The sequence below is a fragment of the Herpailurus yagouaroundi genome, unplaced genomic scaffold (assembly GCF_014898765.1).
Source record: "Herpailurus yagouaroundi ecotype Mexico unplaced genomic scaffold, PumYag 193, whole genome shotgun sequence".
Lineage (NCBI taxonomy): Eukaryota > Metazoa > Chordata > Mammalia > Carnivora > Felidae > Herpailurus > Herpailurus yagouaroundi.
The window spans coordinates 226279-249026 of record NW_024412424.1 but is presented as its reverse complement, the minus strand read 5'-3'; the positions used below and the strand labels follow the sequence as shown (position 1 = coordinate 249026).

The following is a 22748-nucleotide window of genomic DNA, read 5'->3' as shown; positions in this document are numbered from 1 at the left end:
ACTCATGAACTGTGAGATCATGACCCGAGCCGAAGTCAGACGCTTAACCAACAGAGCCACCCAGGCGCCCCAAGATTCATCATCTTCAGTGAAGTGTGTGTTCAAGTCTTTTCCTACTTAAATTTTTTTTTTTTTTATTTTTAAAAGTAACATACTATAGGGACACCTGGGTGGCTCAGTTGGTTGAGCATCCGACTTGGGCTCAGGTCATGATTTCATGGTTGACGAGTTTGAGCCCCGCATCGGTCTCTTTGTCGTCTGCACCGAGCCTGCTTCTGAGCCTCTCTGTCCCTCTCTCTCTCTCTGCGCCTCCCCAGCTTGCGTGCTTTCTCTCTCAAAAATAAATAGACATTAAAAAAATTAATAAAACAGGGACACCTGGGTGGCTCAGTTGGTTAAGTGACCAACTTCAGCTCAGGTCATGATCTCACAGTTCATGGGTGTGAGCCCCACGTCGGGCTCTGGGCTGACAGCTCAGACCCTGGAACCTGCTTGGGATTCTGTGTCTCCCTCTCTCTCTGCCCCTCCCCCGCTCATGCTCTGTCTTTTGCTGTCTCAAAGGCGAATAAATGTTAAAAAATGTTTTTTAAGAAAACAACAAAATATGGAAACAGCCTAAATGTCAGTCAATAGATGGATGGATAAAGATGTGTGTGTATGTGTATATACATTGTATATATAATATACATTATTTATAATGTATATGTATCCACATACACACACACACACAATGGGATGCTCTTCAGCCACAAGAAAGAAAGCCCCCTGTGACAACTTGGATGAACCATTATGCCAAGTGACATACTCAGACAGAGAAAGACAGATACTGAACGATATCACTCATATGTGGACTCCAAAGAGACACAGAGAATAGAGTAGGGGCCACCAGGGGTAGGAGGGTGGGGGGAATGGGGAGATGTTGGCCAAAGGGTGCATACTTCCAGTGATAAGATTAACAGGTTCTGGGGAGCTAATGCACAGCATGGTGATTATAGCTAACAATATACTGTATCATATACTTGAACAGACACTACGAGAGTAGTTAGCATGGTCGCACCACAAAAAAAAAAAAAAAAAAAAAAAAAGAAATGGTGGGGCGCCTGGGTGGCCCCGTCAGGTAAGCGGCGACTTTGGCCCAGGTCATGATCTTGTGGTTCGTGGTTCCAGCCCGGCATCGGCATCGGCATCGGGCTCTCCACTCAGTGCAGAGCCTGCTTCGGACCCCCTGTCTCCCTCTCTCTGCCCCTCCCCTGCTACCGGCCTGTGCTCCCTCTCCCTCCCTCAAAAATAAATGAACATGAAAAAGTGGTAATTACATGATGGGATGGAGGTGTTGGCTAACACTTTGGTGGTAATCATTTTGCGATATATAAGTGTATCAAATCAGCAAGTTGTACACCGTAAACATACACAACGTTATATATCAGATCTCAGTAAAGCTGGGGGAAAATGAAAAAGACAAATTTCTCAGCTAGGGAGACAGAAGAGGGTCTAGGACTGAACTCAGGGTGTTCTAATTTTAGGAGCTGTGTGGGAGAGGAAGAGTCTGAGAAAGGGTGGCTCACAGAGGTAGAGAAAAAGCAGATGCCATGGAAAGCAAGAGAGGCGGCCATGGCAAGGAGGGACTTCCTCATCTGGGTCTGAAGCTTCTAGAAGGTGGAGTAGGATGGGGACAGTTCCAGGGAGCTCAGAGGCTAGGGGAAGACACACAAGGACACAGGCAGTGTGAAGAGGAAACCCAGGCTGTGTGGGAGTACGGATGCAGCAGGTGACTAGCTTGGAGTGATCAGGGAGGGCTTCCTAGAGGAGGTGATGGAGAGCTGTGTCTTTCAGGAGGAGTAGGAGTTTGCCTGGAGGCTAGGAGGAGGGGAAAAGAAATTCCTGAGAGAATAGTCTGGGGAGGGGCAAAATAATGGGAAACTGCCTGGAAATCTCGGAGGAAGGGTCAGCAAGTCGGAAGGGCTGGGTCTGTACCTCACTTCCTTATTATTAATTGAATAAATGCACGTGCATCCATGTGCATGAACAGTGGGTGGATTGGGAACTAGAGAAGGTAGCAGGGGTCAGATCACAAGGGTCTTGAACGTGAACATGGGGAATTTGAAACTTCACTCTGGGGGCAAGGGGGAGCCAGGGAGGTCTCTGAGTAGAGAGGGGCCATGGCCAGAGCCTTCTGTCCTGGTGTCCAGTACAAAGGATGGACGGGAGGGCGGTGGTGCTGTAGGCTTCTGCCGGATGAGAAGGATGCCCTGGGGGGGGGGGGGGGGGGGGGGGGGCAGGGAAGGAGAAAGAATAGAGGACATCTGACAACTTCTTAATTCTGGGGAGAGCAGGGAGAGGGGTCAAGAGGTCTGGGGTCACTCTCAGTTCAGCCCGGGCAACATTTGTAGAATATCAAGGTACCCACTCCCCCCGGCTTGCCCTGGGGGCAGGGCACGTGTGTGCACGTGCACGTGCGTCTTCCTCAGGGCAGCAGCCTTGCCCAGCCCACGGTGGGCGCTGATGGGCTCCGGGGAGCGCTGCTCGAGTGACAAGTGCATGTGTGATCTCCACCCATACAAATCAATCATAACTAGTTCTTCCCCCACTTTTTGCCATCAGAGCCTGGGGTGGGGGGCTGGGGAAGCAGGCCCTGGGGTCTCTAGTTGCCAGGAGGGAGAAAATCTGCAGGGAGTCACCAGCCTGAGCCCTGGGGGCGGGGGGGGGGCTTGTTAGTGGCTGGGGAGCCCCTGGGACAGGAGCTCCAGAGACCCCTCCTGCAAACAGAACCCGGGTCCTCAGCCCCTCCCTTCTTAGGCTGTGAGCAGGGAGCGATGATGATGCGGGCACCCTGCATGGGACGCTCCCTCGGCCATGGTGAGTGTGGGTTCAGAGCCTTTGCAAAGCTGGAGAAGCCGCTGTGGCCCATCCCTGGCCCTGGGGGTGAAGCCGGAAAATGATGCGGGGCGGGTGGTGGTGGGGGGGGGGGGAGAAATGCCAGAGCGACTGTGAACCTGAAAACAGCCGACGGTGACGGATGGGGATGGCATTTGCCCGACAGGCGTCCAGTTCCGTTTTCTGTGGATGACAAAACGTAGAGCGGAGAATACGACATCTGCCCCGGGGCGGGGGAGGGAGGGACGTTTGGGGGAGCCTCCAGGAGAACCCTGCAAAGCCACAGACGCTCACCTGCACACAGCACCTGGTCCGCGCAGGGGTGCCCGCAGACCGTGGGAGCTGGACGTGCTCAGGTGCGCTCTGAACACCTGCACGCATCCCTCGCACGTGCACACACGTGTTCCCTGGAGTTTCAGGGGCACAAACGCACACACACTCCTATGGCAGTGGGGGCTGGGAGGTGGCGGGGAAGGGGCTCCTGTGCGGGAGGGTTCCCAGAGAGCAGGGAGAGGAAAGGGTACGACTCTAGAACCCTCCCGTGACGTGGCCCTGGGCGGAGCCGCAGACCTCACAGCCTGCTGGCTCCTGCTCACTGTCCCCGAGAAGCAGCTGGCCCGGGGATCTCCCCGTGGCCGCAATGTTCACAGGTCCCCAGGGTGCAGACAGGGCACTCTCTTGTCCTGTAACCTGACATGGTTTGATTAAGCGCTCTCGCCTGTCACAGCTGGACAGTGGCATTTGGACACGTTGAGGCAAAAAGTCAGGGCTCCTCCGTGGCTGCAGGGTTAAGTTTCGGCCACATTCCAGGTCTCCCTCTTTCTTCTTCCCTCTCTCCGGGGCGGGGGCTGGGGGCTGGGGCAGAAGGAGAGGGGCCCTCTCCCTGTCTGAGTTGTCCATGCTCAGCGCGTGTGTCCCCAGCATTTCCGGAGATGACAGAGTCCCCTCAGACCCCCTGGCTGGACCCGTGTCACCCTGCCCTTCCGATGCTGCTCTGTCAGCTCCCATGGTCTGCTCTTTCGTTCACACCCGCGGCCACCCCGTCAGGAAATCCAGTGGGCTCCACGTGTCCAGAAGTGGGCTCCACGTGGCTACTCTCACCACCTCCTTGGCCTTTGCCCTGGTCCGGCCCCCATCATCCCTCACCTGGACCGGCTCGGCCACCTCCTCCTTGGTCCCCAGTGTTCACCTGTGTCCCCTACACCCTGTTCTCCCTCAGTGGCTGAGTCAGGTCACGCCCCCCCACCTGCACCTAATCCTCCATCGGTCCCACAGCCATGGGCATAAAAGCTCAAGTCCTCCCTGTGACCCAACAGACATGTAGCAACATGCCCCTGTCCCCCCTGTGGCCTCAACTCTTTTTTCCCTCTTGCTCCCTCTCTCTCTCTCTGTTCCTCCTGGATCTTCCTGTTCCAGGCACAGTCCAGCCCCAGGGCCTTTGCACAGGCAGTTGCCTTTACCTGGTTTACCCTCGCCTATCTTCTGGGCTGATTTTTAAAATTCTTTCAAGTGAGCGGAGCTTGGGTGGCTCAGTCGGTTGAGGGTCCGACTTCAGCTCGGGTCATGATCTCAGATCTCGCGGTTCGTGGGTTCAAGCCCCGCATCGAGCTCTGTGCTGACAGCTTGGAGCCTGGAACCTGTTTCAGATTCTGTGTCCCCTCCCCTCTCTCTGCCCTTCCCCTGCTCGCGCTCTGTCTCTCTCTCTCCCTCAAAAGTAAATAAACATTAAAAAAAATTTAAAATTTCTTTCAAGTGACAATGTGGGACCTTTGCCACCATGGTGAAGCCACCCTGGCTCATCCCCAGCCCTAGAGGCGAGATCTGAAAATAAAGGAAGGGGACCATTCCATTCCGGAGGGACTGGGTGTTCCAGAAGCCCTTTCCTTCCTTCCTTTCTTTCTTTCTTTCTTTCTTTCTTTCTTTCTTTCTTTCTTTTCTTCTTTCTTTCTTCTTCTTTTTCTTCTTTCTTTCTTTCTTTTTAAATTTCAATAATGCTGCCACGAACATGTTTGTACATGTGAGTCGGACCATTTCTTCACCAGGAGAGTGTACAGGTGGAATTGTAGAGCCCAGGTAGGACTTGTGGTGTCTACAGATGGGCTGTGTCCCTCCAAGCGACCAGGTGGAGGTGGGGTGGGGACCGGGCGCTGCTGACGCTGGCTGCCACACACCGTTCGCTCTCCTCTCCAATCTTTGCCGATCTGACGCTTTATTTATTTATTTTTTTTATTAAAAAAAAATTTTTTTTTCAACGTTTATTTATTTTTGGGACAGAGAGAGACAGAGCATGAATGGGGGAGGGGCAGAGAGAGAGGGAGACACAGAATCGGAAACAGGCTCCAGGCTCTGAGCTATCAGCCCAGAGCCTGATGCGGGGCTCGAACTCACGGACTGCGAGATCGTGACCTGGCTGAAGTCGGACGCTTAACCGACTGCGCCACCCAGGCGCCCCCAATCTGACGCTTTAAAGGAAATGCCGTCTCTCTCAAAGTTGGGGTCAAATCCACATAACGTAAAATGAGCCATTTTAAAGTGTACAACTCAGTGACACTTAGCATAGTCACAGGGCTGTGCAGCCATCACCACTGTCTCTTTCCAGGGCATTTTTATCACCCAGAGAGGAGATCCCGTCCCCTCGGGTGGTTCCTGCGTGTCCCCTCCTCCCCGTGCCCTCGGCAGCCACTTTCCTGCTGCCAGTCTATGTGGAGTCAGCGATGTTGGACATTTCATGTCAACGGGCTCAGAAAATATGTGGCTTTCGTGTCTGGCTTCTATCACTCAGCATGTTGGTTTTTTTTTTTTTTTTTTTTTCAAATTTTTTGAAAATGTTTACTTGTATTTGAGAGAGAGACACACACACAGAGAAAGAGAGAGAGAGAGAGCCAGGGAGGGGCAGAAAGAGAAGGAGACACAGAATCCAAAGCAGGCTCCAGGCTCTGAGCTGTCAGCACAGAGCCCAACGCGGGGCTCGAACTCACAAACCGTGAGATCATGACCTGAGCCGAAGTCGGTCGCTTAACCATCTGAGCCATGCAGATGTCCCATGTTTTAATTTTAAGTGGGCTCCATGCCCAACATGGGCCTTGAACTCGTGACCCTGAGATCAAGCGTCGCATGCTGCCTTGACTGAGCCAGCCAGGCGTCCCCCTCTTGGTAGAGACTCTTAAGCAGTGACCATTTTACTCTTTTTAAGAGCTAGGCTGTTACAGAATCGTGCTATGAGTGATATCACACTGTGTTTGTCTTTCTCTGACTCATCTCGGCATAATGTCCTCAAGGTCCATGCATGCGGTCCCAATGGCCGGATTGCCTTCTTTCCATGGCTAATACTCCATTGTGTGTATATACCACTTCTCTTCCCCCTCCTCCCCCCTCCTGCCCTCCTCCTCCTTCTTCTTCTCCTTCTCTCTCTCCCCCTCCTCCTCCTTCTTCTCCGTCTCCTCCTCCTCCTCCTCCTTTTTCTTCTTCTAGGGTCATCTCTACACCAAACGTGGGGCTGGAACTCACCGCCTGCCCCCAAGATCCAGAGTCTCATGACCTACCCACTGAGCCTGCCGGGCACCCCTATACCACATCTTTACGCATTCATCCATTGGCTGACAGTTGGGTTGTCTCCACGTGTGTGGTTTTCTTGTCTACTGAAGCGACATTTGCTAGCTGGGTGATATTTCGTAATATCTGAGCCTCTTTCCTTTTGTGTGAAACAGGGATAATTTCCTACCCCGCAGCCCTGCATGCATGGCAGGTCCTTACCAAATCATCCCATTCTATTTCCTCTTGTCCTCTCCTCTCAGGCTCCCGAGAAGCAGGAGGAAAATGCCACCTGGCTGTGTTATGCCCAGAGTTCGTGATCCCCAAAGACCGCCAGGGAGCCGAGTCCGATGCAAAAGCAAAGAGCCTTTATTCGAGCTAGCTCGAGCTCCATCCCCTACCTGCACCGCCGCAGCGGTGATACCAGGGCGAGAGCGAGTTTCAACAGCACAAAGGTTTTATTGGGGCCTGGGGGCAGTTGGTGAGGTAATGGCTGTGGCCTCAGCGGATTGGCTGGGGAAGGGTCGGAGTCCTGTTAGGCAGGTGAGCGGGAGGTTACTCAAGAGCAGGAGGCGTGGTCAAGGTGAAGGACACAGAACAACCCTTTCAGCTGGTGACCGAGTTTGTGCTGATGGGTTTCTCCCACCTCCCCGACCTGAGAACTACCCTCTTTGCACTGTTCTTCGTCACATGCCTGGTGACCCCCGGGGGCAACGTCACCATCATCACCATCATCCCCACGGATCGGGCCCTTCACACTCCCATGTGCGGCTTCCTGGCAGTGCTTGTCCCCGTCTCCTGCTACGCGCTCATCACCATCCCCGACATGCTGGCTCATCAGCTCCTGGAGAGCCAGGCCATCTCCATCCCCGGCTGCTGGGCCCAGATGTGCTTCTTCCTGGGCTTGGGATGCAGCCACTGCTCCCTCCTCACCCTGATGGGTTATGACCGCTAGGTAGCCATCTGCCAACTGCTGCGGCCCTCGGTGATCATGAGACCCACGGTTTGCCTCTGCCTGGGAGGCCTGGTTTTCTGCTCCGGGTTCTCCATGGCCTTGATTGAGACCAGCATGATCTTCTCCTCGTCCTTCTGCCGCAGCGGCCTCGTGGAGCACTTCTGTGACATCGTCCCTGTCCTGAAGCTCAGCTGCTCCGACAGCGGCCGCAGGGGAACGGCCATCTTCTTCCTGAGCATCCTCGTGGTGCTGGTCTCCTTCCTCCTCATCCTGCTGTCCTACGCCTTCATCGCGGCCGCCGTTGCGAGCATCCCCTCGGCAGCCGGCCGGCGCAAGGCCTTCTCCACCCTCACCTCGCCGTGGTCATTGTGCATTTTGGCCGCGCCTCCATCATCTACCCGCGGCCCGAGTGCGGAGGAAAGCCCGACCAGGACCGCCTGGTGGCTGTGCTCTACACGGTGGTGACGCCGCTGCTGAACCCCGTGGTGGACACCCTGCGCAACAAGGAGGTGCGGGTGGCTCTGCGGCTGAGCCTGGCGCGCAGCCGCGGGGTTTTCAAGTAGACCGCCCATCCACATCACCCTCTGTAGCTTTTTCATGGACGTGTACCCCTCCTGACGCGCAGTCTCCCCACCTGGAAGCCGGGGGCCCTCCCACAACCTTGAATGAAATCGCCTATCCAGTGAGGCAGTTGACAGGGGCTGAGACCCACCGTGGAGTCCAGGGAAAGGCCGCCTGGTCCTTCCTTTTGTTCTGGACTTGGCGGGCATGCAGGGCCGTCTGCAGTGCAGCAAGGTCACCAGCAGGTGGCGCCGCGAATCCTGCCCAGCGAGTGTTGGCTGCGAGGCGGGCTGGGCAGGGGCTCAGGCATCGCTTCCTTTGGTCTCTCTCGCTCAGAGCCTTCTCCTATCTTTTAGGGGCGAGGGCTGCTTCTTCCTCGCCCTGCTGGGTTAGGACCGCTGTGTGGCCATCTGCCACCTCCTGCGGTCCTCGGTGATCGCGGGACCCACGTGGGGGCCCCGGTTTTCTGCTCCTGGTTCTGGGCCTTGAACCAGCCCCAGGCTGCCTGCCCTTGGTTGTTTTTCCTGTCAGGATCGAAGCCTGAAATGCAGTTGTGTCCACGATTGTCTAGCTTCTCTTCCCATTGGACCTGTTCTGTCCGTGTTGTATGATGGGAGGGAAAGTAGGGAGAATTAAAAAAAAAAAAATATGGTGGTAAAATTGAAGTAACCAAAATTTTGTCATTTTAACCATTAATTTTTTTTCTTACTGAGTTTTCTGCTTTCTTTGTATGTTTTGGATGACAGTCCTTTATCAGATAAGATTTCTTAAAATGTTTCTTTTGGGGTGGCTCGGTCAATTCAGCATCCACCTGTTGGCTTCAGTTCAGGTCATGATCATGGTTGGTGAATTCAAGTCCCACATCGGGTTCTAGGCTGGCAGTGTGGGGACTGCTTGGGATTCTCTCTCTCTCTCTGCCCTCCCCCCCGACTTGTGCTGTCTCTGTCTCTCTCATGTTTACGTAAATAAACGTTAACATGTTGTTTAAAAAAGTTCTTACTTAAATTCCAGTTACTATACAATGTAATATTAGTTTCAGGTGTACAATATAGTGATTGGACACTTCCATACATCGCCCAGTGCTCACCGTGACAGGTGCGCTCCCTAATCCCATCACCTGTTTCACCCACACCCCCCACCTCCCCTGTGGTAACCATCAGTGTGCTCTCTGTGGTTAAGAGTCTGTTTCTCGATTTCTCTCTCTTTTTTCTCCTTTTGCTTCTTTGTTTTCTTTCTTAAATTCCACGTATGAGATCACAGGATATGTGTCTTCCTCTGACTGACTCATTTCGCTTAGCATAATACCCTCCAGTTCCTTCCACATTGTTGCAAATGGCAACATTTCATTCCTTTTGATGGCTGAGTAATATTCCAGTGTATATGTATACATCACTTCTTTATCCATTCATCTATTGATGGGCACTTGGGCGACTTCCATAGTATCAGATAAGTCTTTTGTATAAACAGTTGTTTGAAGAATTGTGATACCTCCCACCACACCCACTGCCACTACCAAGGGGCATAGGACTGAGAGTCAAGATTTGGAAAGTTAAAGGGACTAAAGATGGCCCAGTTTCTTTCCAAATCTAGTTTTTACCTATGAGAGTCTCCTTGCTGATTTGTGTCTCCCATGGCCACTCCTGAAGCTTTTCTCAGCTCACTTCCTGCTAGTAGAATTTTGGGGGACCCTCGGGGATTGTTCTAGAAACCAATTAGTTACCATAATACACGAACACCGTGTTGGGAATCATGGATTGTAGTGTTCCTTTAGTGTTACTGGGCTGCCTTAATCCCCCTTTTTGGGAAAATGGAATTTGATGCGTGTGTTTGTGGCAGGATAGGACTTTCATCCTCTCTCTTTGCTGAGGGAAAAACTGCAAAAGTCCAAGAAAGAATGAGTCTAGACAAAATGATGACTTAAAAGTTATATGATCGCATCTATTAGATTTTTTTTTCCAACGTTTATTTATTTTTGGGACAGAGAGAGACAGAGCATGAACGGGGGAGGGGCAGAGAGAGAGGGAGACACAGAATCGGAAACAGGCTCCAGGCTCTGAGCCATCAGCCCAGAGCCCGACGCGGGGCTCGAACTCCCGGACCGCAAGATCGTGACCTGGCTGAAGTCGGACGCCCAACCGACTGCGCCACCCAGGCGCCCCTGATCGCATCTATTAGGATGGTTAGGACACCCCCCCCCCCGCCATCCCCCTGAAAATGGCAAGCGTTGGCCAGGATGTGGAGAGATTGGAATCCTTATGCCCTGTTGGTGCAAATGCGAGATGGTGCAGCCACCGTGGAAAACAGTGTGGCGGTTCCTCAGCAAATTGAAAGTAGGATTTTCTAGTGATTCTACTTCTGGGTATTTATCTAAAAGAATCAAAGCAGGGTTTCAGAGACATATGTGAATACCCACGTTCACTGCAGCGTTTTCCACAATGGCCAAAAGTTGGACGCAACTGTCCACCAATAGATACGTGGATGAGCAACATGTGGTGTGTCCATAGAATATTATCATCATTCAGCCTTAAAAGGGAAGGACATTCTCACACAGGCTGCAACAAGAACGGACCTTGAGGACGCGCGGACATGATGCTAAATGAAACCAGCCGGCCACGCAAGGACAGGGGGACGGCAGGGATGGTCGCACAACCACGCGAACGTACTTCACACCACTGAACCGGACCCGCAAACGTGTAAGTGGGTTACATGTGAAGATGGCAAATTTTGTGTTATGTGTATTTTACCACGGCTGAAACTGACGAACGAAGTGCAAAGTTACACAGTCAGCATTAGCGAGAGGAGGGTTTGTTTGCCTCGCAAATATCCTGATACTGAACCATCTGAAGGCACCTCCCTAGACAGGCAGAACGAGAAAGACTGGTACCACTGTATTCAGCACAGTATGATACCCACGCACCCCTCCTTCTCATACACGTCCGGGGCTGCAGCCCCACACGACTCCTCTGTTCACCGCACAGTGTTTGAAATAGGAGGGGTCTTTCAAGCCCTGTAGTGGCTTCTCGTGTTCCGGCGACCTAGGAACTTAAGAAAAACCCAATTTAGATGTGGGATAAATGTTGCAACCGCAGTGAACAACGATGACGAAGACAATGACGACGACAAAGCTTCAGCAGAAGCGCGGGAGACACACAGACCTCACTGAAATTAGCAACTTAGCGTTCTTGTTAGGCGGGGCTTGTGAGACTCCTCCGCTTGCCAGTTCTCGGTCCCTTGTCTTCCCGGGTCCTGGGCTCCGCCCTGTGTGAGGCTCCTCACTGACCTCTGGCCCTCATCACCACTTCTCGAGCTTTCTCATTTCATTCCCTGCGGCTATGGTTTGGGGGACCTTAGGGTACAACCTTGGGGCATTGTTTTATAAGCCAATCAGTCAACAGTCTTTTATCTTACAGTTTCTCTAAAATATTTAGCTGGCGCCCCAGCTTCGTGTGTCCAGGCAGCTCCAAGTACAAGCAAGTACAGCCAAAGATTTCCCTGGACACAGTTTTTCCCGCCCATTTCTTTTATTGTGGTGAAATACACTGGACATAAAATTGACTGCCTTAACCTTTTTTTTTTTTTAATCTTTATTTTTGAGAGAGAGAGATAGAGCTTGAGCAGGGGAGGAACAGAGGGAGAGGGAGACACAGAATCTGAAGCAGGATCCAGGCTCTGAGTTGTTAGCATGGGAGGAACAGAGGGAGAGGGAGACACAGAATCTGAAGCAGGCTCCAGGCTCTGAGATGTTAGCACGGAGCCCGATTTGGGGCTCGAACTCATGAATGGGGAGATCATGACTTGAGCTGAAATCAAGAGTTGGATGATTAACCGACTGAGCCAGCCAGGCGCCCCCATCTGATAGCGTTCTTAAACCCAAATGCTGCCCTCTTGCCTTGGGCCTTGGCATCTTCTTCAGGCTGTTGAGCAAGGGCCATCATCTTGCTGGAACTGTCTCCTCAGAGCCACCTGGTATCACTGCTTCCCGGGGAGGCCCCAAATTACCAGACTCAGTCAATTTAAATCATAACCTGCATGGAGAGAGACTGCCTTAATGTTATTACAGTCCCTTCCATCCTGGCTTACCCCAGCACATCTCTGTTTCTATTAACAGTGGCAGGAAGTAGGAAACACACACAAATAGTCTGGCTATTTGCCAGGCTGTCTGTCATGCAAGACATCACAGTTTTCCCAGATGGTTTGCTCTAACATAACACAGGTCACCAATGTCCCACCGTGCGTCTGTGTCCTCATGATCTGTTACCTGATGGCTAAGGTAATGCCTCAGAGTTTGGGTTTTTATTATGGCAGAACCCCATTTCTGGCATTAACATTTACGTTAGTTATTGTTCAGTATGAACTACTGTAACAGAGAGACCCCCAAAACGCAGCAACTGAAACCCGACAGAAGTTACGTCTTGCTCATGTAGCTGTCTAGAGGTGGCAGTCGGTTTGGGGCTGGTAAAGTGACTCTGTTTTCCTTATAAGCCGTGTCTTCGGTCCCTGGGTCCAAAGTAACGTCTTTACCTCCGACCATTGTGTCTACATCCCAGGCTACAGGAAGGGGTGTTAGGCTCTAAGGAGCACATGCCCTTTCCTTTTATTTTTTAATTTTTTTTAACGTTTTATTTATTTTTGAGACAGAGAGAGACAGCATGAACGGGGGAGGGTCAGAGAGAGAGGGAGACACAGAATCGGAAGCAGGCTCCAGGCTCCGAGCTGTCAGCCCAGAGCCCGACGCGGGGCTTGAACTCACGGACTGTGAGATCGTGACCTGAACTGAAGTCGGACGCTTAACCGACTGAGCTACCCAGGTGCCCCTGCCCTTTCCTTTTAAGGGCACAGTGTGGATGTAGTCATCATCACATCTCTTCACGTTCTCTTGGCTGGAACTATGACCCACACTGCAGCATCTGGAATACAGGGTTTTTAGGTGGATTGCCATGTGCTGGGCCACATCCTGGGAGTTCTTTTTTTTTTTTTTTTTTTTTAATTTTCCCCCCAATGTTTATTTATTTTTGAGAGAAAGAGACAGAGTGTGAGCAGGAGAGGGGCAGAGAGAGGGGGAGACACAGAATCTGAAGCAGGATCCAGGCTCTGAGCCATCAGCACAGAGCCCGATGCGGGGCTCGAACTCACAAACTGCAAGATCATGACCTGAACTGAAGTTGGATGGCTTAACCAACTGAGCCACACAGGCACCCTGAACTTTTTTTTTTTTTTTTTTTAAGTAAGCTCTACACCTAACATAGGGCTTGAATTTATGACCCCTAGATCAAGAGTCACATGCTCTACTGACCGAGCCAGCCAGGCGCCCTTTAGGAGTTTGATTACAAAATAATTTTTTTTTCACGTTTATTTATTATTGAGAGACAAAGAGAGATGGAGCATGAGCAGGGGAGGGGCAGAGGGAGAGGGAGACACAGAATCTGAAGCAGGCTCCAGGCTCTGAGCTGTCAGCACAGAGCCCGACGCAGGTCTTGAACCCATGAACCGTGAGATCATGACCTGAGCCGAAGTCGGACGCTTAACTGACTGAGCCACCCAGGCACCCCAGGAGTTCGATTTTTAAAGGAGGAAACTGAGAATAAATTCTGGTAGACAAGTAGCAACACATTAATCGTATCCTCCCATGAAGCAAGATTATTATTTCCATTATACTGATGAGTAACATGAAGGGTCCAAGAGTTTAAAAAGATTGGCCCCATATCCCATGGCTACTGAAGAGCCACCCGGGATTCAGTCCCAAGTGGTATGTGCCCTTAGCAGCTTTGACCACTGGGAGGACCCTGGGAAACCGAGAGATTACAAATAATCTGAAAGAAATGTGGGATGTGGGGCGCCTGGGTGGCTCAGTCGGTTAAGCGTCTGACTTCAGCTCAGGTCATGATCTCATGGTTCATGGGTTGGAGCCCCGCATTGGGCTCTGTGCTGACAGCTCAGAGCCTGGAGCCTGATTCGGATTCTGGGTCTCCTTCTCTCCCTGTCCTTCCCCTGCTTGCACTCTGTGTGTGTGTCTCTCTCTCTCAAAAATAAATAAACATTAAAACAAAAGTGCTCCTTCGGTGAACAAACATGAGTGATAAGAAAGCAAAACTGTGTTACTGATGATGTGGAGAAAGTTTGAGGTCTGGACAGAAGGTCAAACCACCACGACGTTCCCTTAAGCCGAAGCCTCGTCCGGAACAAGGCCCTAACCCTGTAATTCTACAAAGGCCGAGAGAGGTGAGGAAGCTCTCACGTTGGAGGCCAGCAGACACACGTCGGGTCACGAGGTTCCAGGAAAGACGCCATCGCCCCTGACGCGGCAGCGCAAGGCGAAGCAGCAGGTGCAGACGCAGAAGCTGCAGCGAGTGATCCAGAAGATCTAGCCGAGATCATTCACGAAGGTGGTTGCAGTCTAAACAGCAGGTTGTCCGTGGAGACCAGTCTTCTGATTGGAAGAGGACGCCATCCAGGACTTTCAGAGCTAGAGAGGAGAGGTCAATGGCTGCCCTTGAAGCTTCAGAGGACAGGATGACTCTCTCGTTAGGGGCTAATGCAGCTGAAGTCAATGCTTATTTGCCATTGCAAAAGTCCTAGGGCCCTTAAGAAGTAGGCTAAGTTGACTGTCTATGCTCTATATGTGGAACGATAAAGCCCAGATGATAGCTTATCTGTTTACAGCATGGTTTATTAAATATTTTAAATCTACTGTTGAGATCTACTGCTAGAGAGAGAGAGAGAGAGAGAAAGCAAGAAAGCAAGAAAGCAAGCAAGCAAGCAAGCAAGCAAGAAATTCTTTTCAAAATAAGACTGCACGTTGACAATGTGCATGGTCACCCAAGAGCACTGATGGAGATGTAAAGTAAGTTTAATGTTGTTTTCAGGCCTGTAATCACAGTATCCATTCTGCAGTCCATGGATTAAGGAGTAATTTTGACTTCTAAGCTTATTCTTTAAGAAATACATTTTGGGGCACCTGGGTGGCTCAGTCAGTTGAGTGTCCAACTCCTGACTTTGGCTCAGGTCACGATCCCAGGGTCGTGGGATCGAGCCCCACATCGGACTCCATGCTAGGCGTGGAGCCTGCTTAAGATTCTCTCTCTCTCTGCCCCTCTCCCCAACTCATGCTCTATCTCTCTCTAAAATAAAAAAAAATATAAATATGTTTTGATTTTTTAATGTTTATTTATTTTTGAGAGAGAGAGAGAGTGTGTGTGAATGGGAGAGGGGCAGAGAGAGAGGGAGACACAGAATCCGAAGCAGGTTCCAGGCTCTGAACTGTCAGCACAGAGCCTGACGTGGGGCTTGAACCCATGAACTGGGAGATCATGGCCTGAGCTGAAGTCAGACACTTAACCGACTGAGCCACCCAGATGCCCTAAAGGAAATGCATTTTGTAAAGCTATAGCTAGCTACATAGTGATTTCTCTGATGGATCTGGGCAAAGTAAATTGGAAACCTTCTGGAAAGGATTCACCATTCTAGATGCCATTAAGGATATCTGTGATTCATGGGAAGAGGTCAAAATATCAACGTGACCAGGAGTTCGGAAGAAGTGGATCCCAGCCCTCACGGATGACTTTGAGGGTTCAAGACTTCAGTGGAGGCAGTGACTGCAGGTGTGGTGGGAAGAGCAAGAGAACTAGAATCCGAAGTGGAGCCTGAAGACAATAGGCCTGCAGTGCTCCGGTCTCGTGACAAAACTTGAACGGAAGAGGAGTTGCTTCTAACGGACGAGGAAAACAGGCTTCTTGAGCTGCAATCTGCTCCTGGTGAAGATGCTGTGAAGACTGTTTGAACGACGACACAGGGTTCAGAACGTCACAGAGGCAGAGTGGAGGGGGCGGCGGCAGCGGGATTTGAGGGGACGGACTCCGATTCCGAGAGAAGTCCCACTGTGGGTGAAATGCCACCAAACAGCATCGCATGCTGCAGAGAAGTTGGTCGTGAAAGGAGGGCTCCTTCGATGCAGCGAACTTTACTACTGTCTTATTTAAGACATTGCCACAGCCACCCCAGCCGTGAGCGACCACCACCCCGATCAGTCAGCAGCCGTCACGTGGAGGCAGGACCCTCCACCAGCAAAAAGATTACGACTCGCAGAAGGCTCAGATGACGGTTAGCATTTTTTAGCAATAAAGTATTATACACACACACACACACACACACACACACATATATATATATATATATTAGAAAGAGGAGAAAGAGAGGGAGGGAGAGAGAATCTCAAGCAGGCTTCATGCCTGGTTGTGCAGGGCCAGCGTGGGGCTCAGTCTCATGACTGAAGTCACGATCTGGGCCGAAATCAAGAGTTGGATGCTTAACTGATTGAGCCACCCAGGTGCCCAGGGATAAAGTCTTTTTCAACTAAGGTATGTGCATTTGTTATTTCAGACACGATGCTATTGCGCACGTAACAGACTACACTATAGTGTAAGCACAGCTTTGATACGCCCTGGGAAATGAGAACATTCATTTGACTTGCTTTATCGTGGTGGTCTGGAACTAAATCTGCGATACCTTGGAGGTATGCCTATTTTTGTGGTTTCTGTGGACTTTATTTTTTCCAGCCTTGAGGACTGACTGGCTTTCATTTCTCTGCTTGGGTGGATGGAAATGTAGGTCCGCCCCTCATTTTTAGGCATTTAGAAGGGGCTCGGAGCCGGGTATGACTTGTACCTCCTGGGAATGGCTGGAGGCCCCAGGGGGTGCCATTGGCTCAAGCAGGTGGAAGCAAGGAAGGGCTTACAGCAATTTGGAAGGAGCTCTGGGTACCTCGAGCTCCTTCTCAAAGGTGGTATGAGCATTTTATTTATTTATTTATTTATTTATTTATTTATTTATTTATAAGAAATTTATTGGCAAATTGGTTTCCATACAACACCCAGTGGTCATCCCAACAGATGCCCTCCTCAATGCCCATCCCCCACCCTCCCCTCCCTCCCACCTTCCCATCAACCCTCAGTTTATTCTCAGTTTTTTAGAGTCTCTTATGATTTGGTTCCCTCCCTCTCTAACTTTTTTTTTTCTCTTCCCCTCCCCCCACGGTCTTCTGTTAAGTTTCTCAGGATCCACATAAGAGTGAAACCATATGGTATCTGTCTTTCTCTGTATGACTTATTTCACTTAGCGTAACACTCTCCAGTTCCACCCACGTTGCTACAAAAGGCCATATTTCATTCTTTCTCACTGCCAAGTAGGATTCCATTGTGTGTATAAAGCATGATTTCTTTAACCATTCGTCAGTTGATGGACATTTAGGCTCTTTCCATCATTTGGCTCTTGTTGAAAGTGCTGCTATAAACACTGGGGTACAAGTGCCCCTATGCATCAGCACCCCTGTATCCCTTGGGTAAATTTCTAGCAGTGCTATTGCTGGGTCATAGGGTAGGTCTATTTTTAATTTTTTGAGGAACCTCCACACTGTTTTCCAGAGTGGCTGCACCAGTTTGCATTCCCACCAACAGTGCAAGAGGGTTCCCGTTTCTCCACATCCTCTCCAGCATCTATAGTCTCCTGATTTGTTCATTTTACGTATGAGCATTTAGAAACACTGGCCACTGAACCAGGATCTGGAGATCTGGACCCGTTTACCTGCGAACCACTCTTGGAGACATGGGAGGGTCCCTTCCCTTCTCCTTCTCTTGGAGGTCATTACATGCAGCAATTGAACTGATGATCTCTCTTTGCCATTTTCAGACCCTATGCTGTCTCTGGAACTCATAAATGAGGCTTGATGAGAATATGAAGGCCTGGCAAGGTCACTGCTTCCCCAAATGTGAAGCGTCTAACAGTAATATTTCCTGCATGTGGTGTTCAAGAAAACTTGGCGCCGCACAGGTAGGAACCTATTCCTTCTCCTAATTCTCTTTCAAGGCTACGGGTTACTTCAAGAAATTGGTAAATTTCTTGATGCTAGTGGGTCTTTGGTTAATTTTTTAAAAATTTGAGGATGGTTGACATGCAGTATTATGTTAGTGTTCAGTCTAGTGATTCCACATCTCCATACCTCATGCTGTCCTCACGTCAGGGTAGCTGCTATCATCACACGACACTGTTACAATATCATTGACTGTGTTCCCTACTCTGTGCCTTTTATTCTTGTGGTTTACACATCCCATAACTGGAAGCCTGTGTCCCCCACTCCCCTCCACCCATTTTGTCCATCCTCCTATCCCCCTTCCCTCTAGCAACTCTCAGTTTATTTATATGGCGGATTCTGCTTTTTGCCTATTTCTCCTCCTTCTCCTTCTTCTTTTTTGTAGATTTCACATATAAGTGAAATCAGATGGTATTTGTTTTTCTTAGTCTTATTTCTGCTAGTGTATCTTAAAAAAAATTTTTTTTTTAATTTTAGAGAGTGAGCACGCACAAACCAGAGAGAGGGGCAGAGGGAGAGAGAGAGAGAGAGAGAGAGAGAGAGAGAGAGAGAATCCCAAGCAGGCTCCAGATGTGGGGCTGGATCCCATGACCCTGGAATCACGACCTGAGCTGAAATCAAGAGTCAGACACTTTGGGAAGGCAAGCTGGTGCGGCCACTCTGGAAAACAGTATGGTGGTTCCTCAAAAAACTAAAAATAGAACTATCCTACGACCCAGCAATTGCACTACTAGGCATTTATCCACGGGATAGAGGTGTGCTGTTTCAAAGGGGCACATGCACCCCAATGTTTATAGCAGTGCTACTGACAATAGCTAAAGTATGGAAAGAGCCCAAATGTCCGTGGATGGGTGAATGGATAAAGAAGATGTGGTATTTATATACAAAAGAGTATTACTCTGCAATCAAAAGAATGAAATCTTGCCATTAGCAACTACGTGGATGGAACTGGGGGGTATTATGCTAAGTGAAATTAGTCAGTCAGAGAAAGACAAATATCATGACTTCACTCATATGAGGACTTTAAGACACAGAACAGATGAACACAATGGAAGGGAAGCAAAAATAATATAAAAACAGGGAGAGGGATGAAACATGAGAGACTCATAAATATGGAGAACAAACAGAGGGTTACTGGAGGGGTTGTGGGATGGGGGATGGGCTAACTGGGTAAGAGGCATTAAAGAATCTACTCCTGAAATCATTGTTGCACTACATGCTAACTAATTCGGATGTAAATTAAAAAAATTAAAACAAATTAAAACCAATTTAAAAAATTAAAAAAAAAAGTCAGACACTTAACCAACTGAGCCGCCTAGGTGCCCCTGCTAATGTATCTTAAAAAAACTGTTTACATTGTGTGTGTATATCTCTCTCTATACACGCATGTGTATGCAATTATATGTGTAACTTAAAAGTATGATATATTAAAATAGATTTTTTTTTTAGTGTACAAGTCAATGAATTTTAACACATGCCACTGCCGTCGTCATCCAGGTACAGAACATCATCCCAGAAAACTCCCTTGTGTGACCCTCTTTATAGTCACATCCTCCCCTAGTCCCCAGAAACCACTTATCTGTCCTCTGGTTTTGTCACTTACAGAATATTGTATCAATGGAATCATATAGTATGTAACCTTTTGAGACTGACTTCCTTCACTCAGCATAACTTTGTATGGGTGTTTAGCTTGTGGATAGAGAATACTCTCCCCCAGCCTGTTTGTTTTTGAGGTAAAATTGACATATACCATTGTACTTTAAGGTCCACGACTAATGATTTGATATACCTATATATTGCAAAATGATGACCACAGTTAGTTAATATCCATCACCTCACAGAATTACAATTTTTTTCCTTGTGATGAGAACATTTATTTATTCATTTATTTATTTATTAAAAATTTTAATGTTTATTTATTCTTGAGAAAGAGAGATAGAGACAGAGCATGAGCAGGGGAGGGTCAGAGAGAGAGAGAGAGAGAGAGAGAGAGAGAGGGAGACACAGAATCTGAAACAGGCTCCAGACTCTGAGCTGTCAGCACAGAGCCCGACGTGGGGCTCAGACTCACAGACCGCGAGATGGTGACCTGAGCCGAGGTCGGACGCTTAACCGACTGAGCCACCAGGCATCCCATGATGAGAACTTTTAAAACCCATTCTCTTAGCAACTTTCAGATCTATGATATAATACTGGTAACTGTGGTCTCCATCCCCAGGACTTATTTATCTATTAACTAGGTGTTTGTACCTTTTGACCACTTTCACCCCCATTCCCTCCTCCCACCCCAACTTCTGGCAACCACACAGCTGTTCTCTGAGCATCATTATTTTGAGATTCATCTAAGTCGTTGTGTGTTTCAGTAGCTTGCCTTCTATTGCTGAGTTGTGTTCCATGCTATGGGTGGATCACAGTTTAACCACTCACCTATTGAAGGCATTAACCTTAAAAATAAAACTGTCAGTTGGGGGCCCCAGGTGCCTCAGCGGACTAAGCATCTGACTCTTGATTTCGGCTGTTTATGATCTCACATTTCATGAGTTCAAGCCCTACTTCGGGCTCCACGCTGACAGTGTGGAACCTGCTTGGGATTCTCTTCCTTCCCCTCTCTGCCTCTCCCCTGCTCGCTCACTCTCTCTCTCTCAAAATAAATGAATACACCACTTAAAAAAATAAAATAAAACTGTCAGTTATTTATCAGCAAAAATGGGCTTATTCAGGAAGACCAGAAAATTGCAATTCATGATACCTAGGCCACCGCAATCTACAGGCAAGTCTGAGGCACATGGGCAAGGAAAGTTCTTTAGAGAGGAAAAGGGAGGGTTGGGAGGAGCTGCTATAAACCAAAAGTCCATTGGAGTTAACTGGGAGTTCAAAGTATAGTGGCTTTTTCGTTGGCTGTGGGGTCACAGTCTCTCCTTGGTCGGGCTGTTGCTGGGGGAGGAGAAAGACCTTTCTTCCTTCTGCTGGAGTAGTTCAGTGGTATTTGTTCTCAAGACTTGCAAGGTAAGTCCTTCAATGCTTAGTTTACAGTTGATGGTGAGTGGTAGGGTGTGTGAGCTCCCCTTCTAGCCTCCCAGCTCCATTTTAAATGAGGTTTCATTCTACTGATTTTCACAAGGGACATTTGGTTTTTTCCTAGCTTTTGGCTATTACCAATAAAGCCCCTCTGAAAAATTGTGTGCAGGTTTGGTGTGACTTAGGCTGTTCAAAATCCTCTCTGGCCTTCCAATTCACTTAGAATAAAATCCAATGTTAAGTGCAAGGGTGTCTGGGTGGTCCTCAAATGCTATACCCTGTGACAAGCATGGAGAAGCCATGTGGTTGAAGCACAGTACCTGTTCTTGAGGTCCTCCCAGGCTGGGGGCAGCACGGCTGGAGTTCACATTGTGCCTCTATCACTTACAAGCTGTGTGACCTTGAGCAAGTTCCTTAACCTCTCTGTGTTTCAGTTTCCTCACCTGTAAATGGAGAGATTAATAACATAAACTACGTTACAGGGCTGTTGTGAGGATAAAATGAGTTAATGCAAAGAGTATGGAACAAGCCCTTATATGTAATAAGTGCTTAACAAAAATGATCACTGTTTCATTATTGGCTTTCGGAATTTAATTGCAACTGGAAGGCCTGTCCAGGAAGTTTGTATTTTATCCTGTTAATTATATACAGGGAGTGTGGGGTTGAGCTGGTAGATGAGAGACAGGAGGGAGAGGGAGGGGTTTGGAAACTCTTGGAATACTCCTGAACAGCTCTCATGGGGTGGCGGGGAGGAGTCTGGTTGGAGTGGGTTGAAGAGGGAATAGATGGAGGTCTTATGGAGACAGCAGATGTAGATAACTCACTGGAGGAATTTTGCTAAAAAGAAATGCAAAGGCAGGGGCGCCTGGTGGCTCAGTGGGTTAAGCGTCCGATTTCAGCTCAGGTCATGATCTCACAGTTTGTGAGTTCAAGCCCCGTGTTGGGCTCTGTGCTGACAGCTCAGAGCCTGGAGCCTGCTTGGGATTCTGTATCTCCCTCTCTCTCTGCTCCTCTCCCACTCACACACACACACACTCTCTCTCTCTCTCTCAAAAATAAGTAAACATTAAAAAAAATTTTTTTTAAAGTGCAAAGGGACAGTAATAAGTGGAAAATGTGGGGCAAAGGGGTTTCCTTTTCTTTTCTTTCTTTTAATGGGTGAAATGAAAAGTAGGAATGATTTCAACATAAGACAAAATTAACAACAGGGTGTAATCCTCAGAGGGAAATCCCTGAAGTTGACAAGGGATGAGGGCCAATGTTAAAATGGTACAATCTTTATCTTCTCCCCCCACAGGCGGGTGCAGTGTTCCTGGATGTACTGCAGTACCACGTGGATGGGTGAAGTGGGCGGAGCAAGCTCCTATTCCAACTCTCTGCTCCAAAAATCCATTTAATATATTACCCTCGGATAGGGGACGTATCTGATGTTTATCTGACAACAGTTACTACACTTGATCTTAGCTAAAAGGCCGAGAAACAACTAGATTTGTTTTGGAAGGAAGCAGGGTGCTCAGTACCAGAATTACTTCCCCATCGCTGGTGGAGAGATCATTCTCTAGAGGCCAGATGGCTGGAGCCAAGGACCACTGGCGTCGAAGCGTCTCCTCCCTTGCACTCGGGGCAGAAACTCCTCAAGGTCTGGGAAAGAAGGCGGGGCCTGCGGGGGTGGGGCCAACCGCAGAGGCGAGCCTACGAGCTGGGGGCGAAGCTCTGCCCTTGTAGGGTTCTGGTGGGATGGGAGGCGGGGCCTGTGCAAGGGCGAGGGGCGGGCTTGTTTGGGATGTGGTTGCAGACGGTGGATCTGGGGAGCGACGTGTGACGTCCCGGTCTGGCCGACCTGAGGGGCATTCGGCACGGCTGGTGTGAAAGCTGGCTCGCTGGAAGGCCCGAACACTACGGACAGGAACGTGGGGGCCAACGGAAGGCCGTGGAAAGCCGGCTCCC

General features: G+C 49.4%; 1 long non-coding RNA gene and 1 other non-coding gene across 2 annotated transcripts; both read right to left on the bottom strand.

Moving 5' to 3' along the window:
- Nucleotides 1–11710: 11710 nt before the first annotated feature.
- LOC121010924 (uncharacterized) lies at nt 11711–22439 on the bottom strand. Its single transcript, XR_005781427.1, has 3 exons — nt 22322–22439; nt 21122–21244; nt 11711–11946 (listed from the first exon to the last, which is right to left on the bottom strand). It is a non-coding gene; the product is annotated as an uncharacterized LOC121010924 (long non-coding RNA).
- On the bottom strand, nt 22098–22285 carry LOC121011316 (U2 spliceosomal RNA). Its single transcript, XR_005781568.1, has one exon. It is a non-coding gene; the product is annotated as a U2 spliceosomal RNA (small nuclear RNA).
- Nucleotides 22440–22748: the final 309 nt, after the last annotated feature.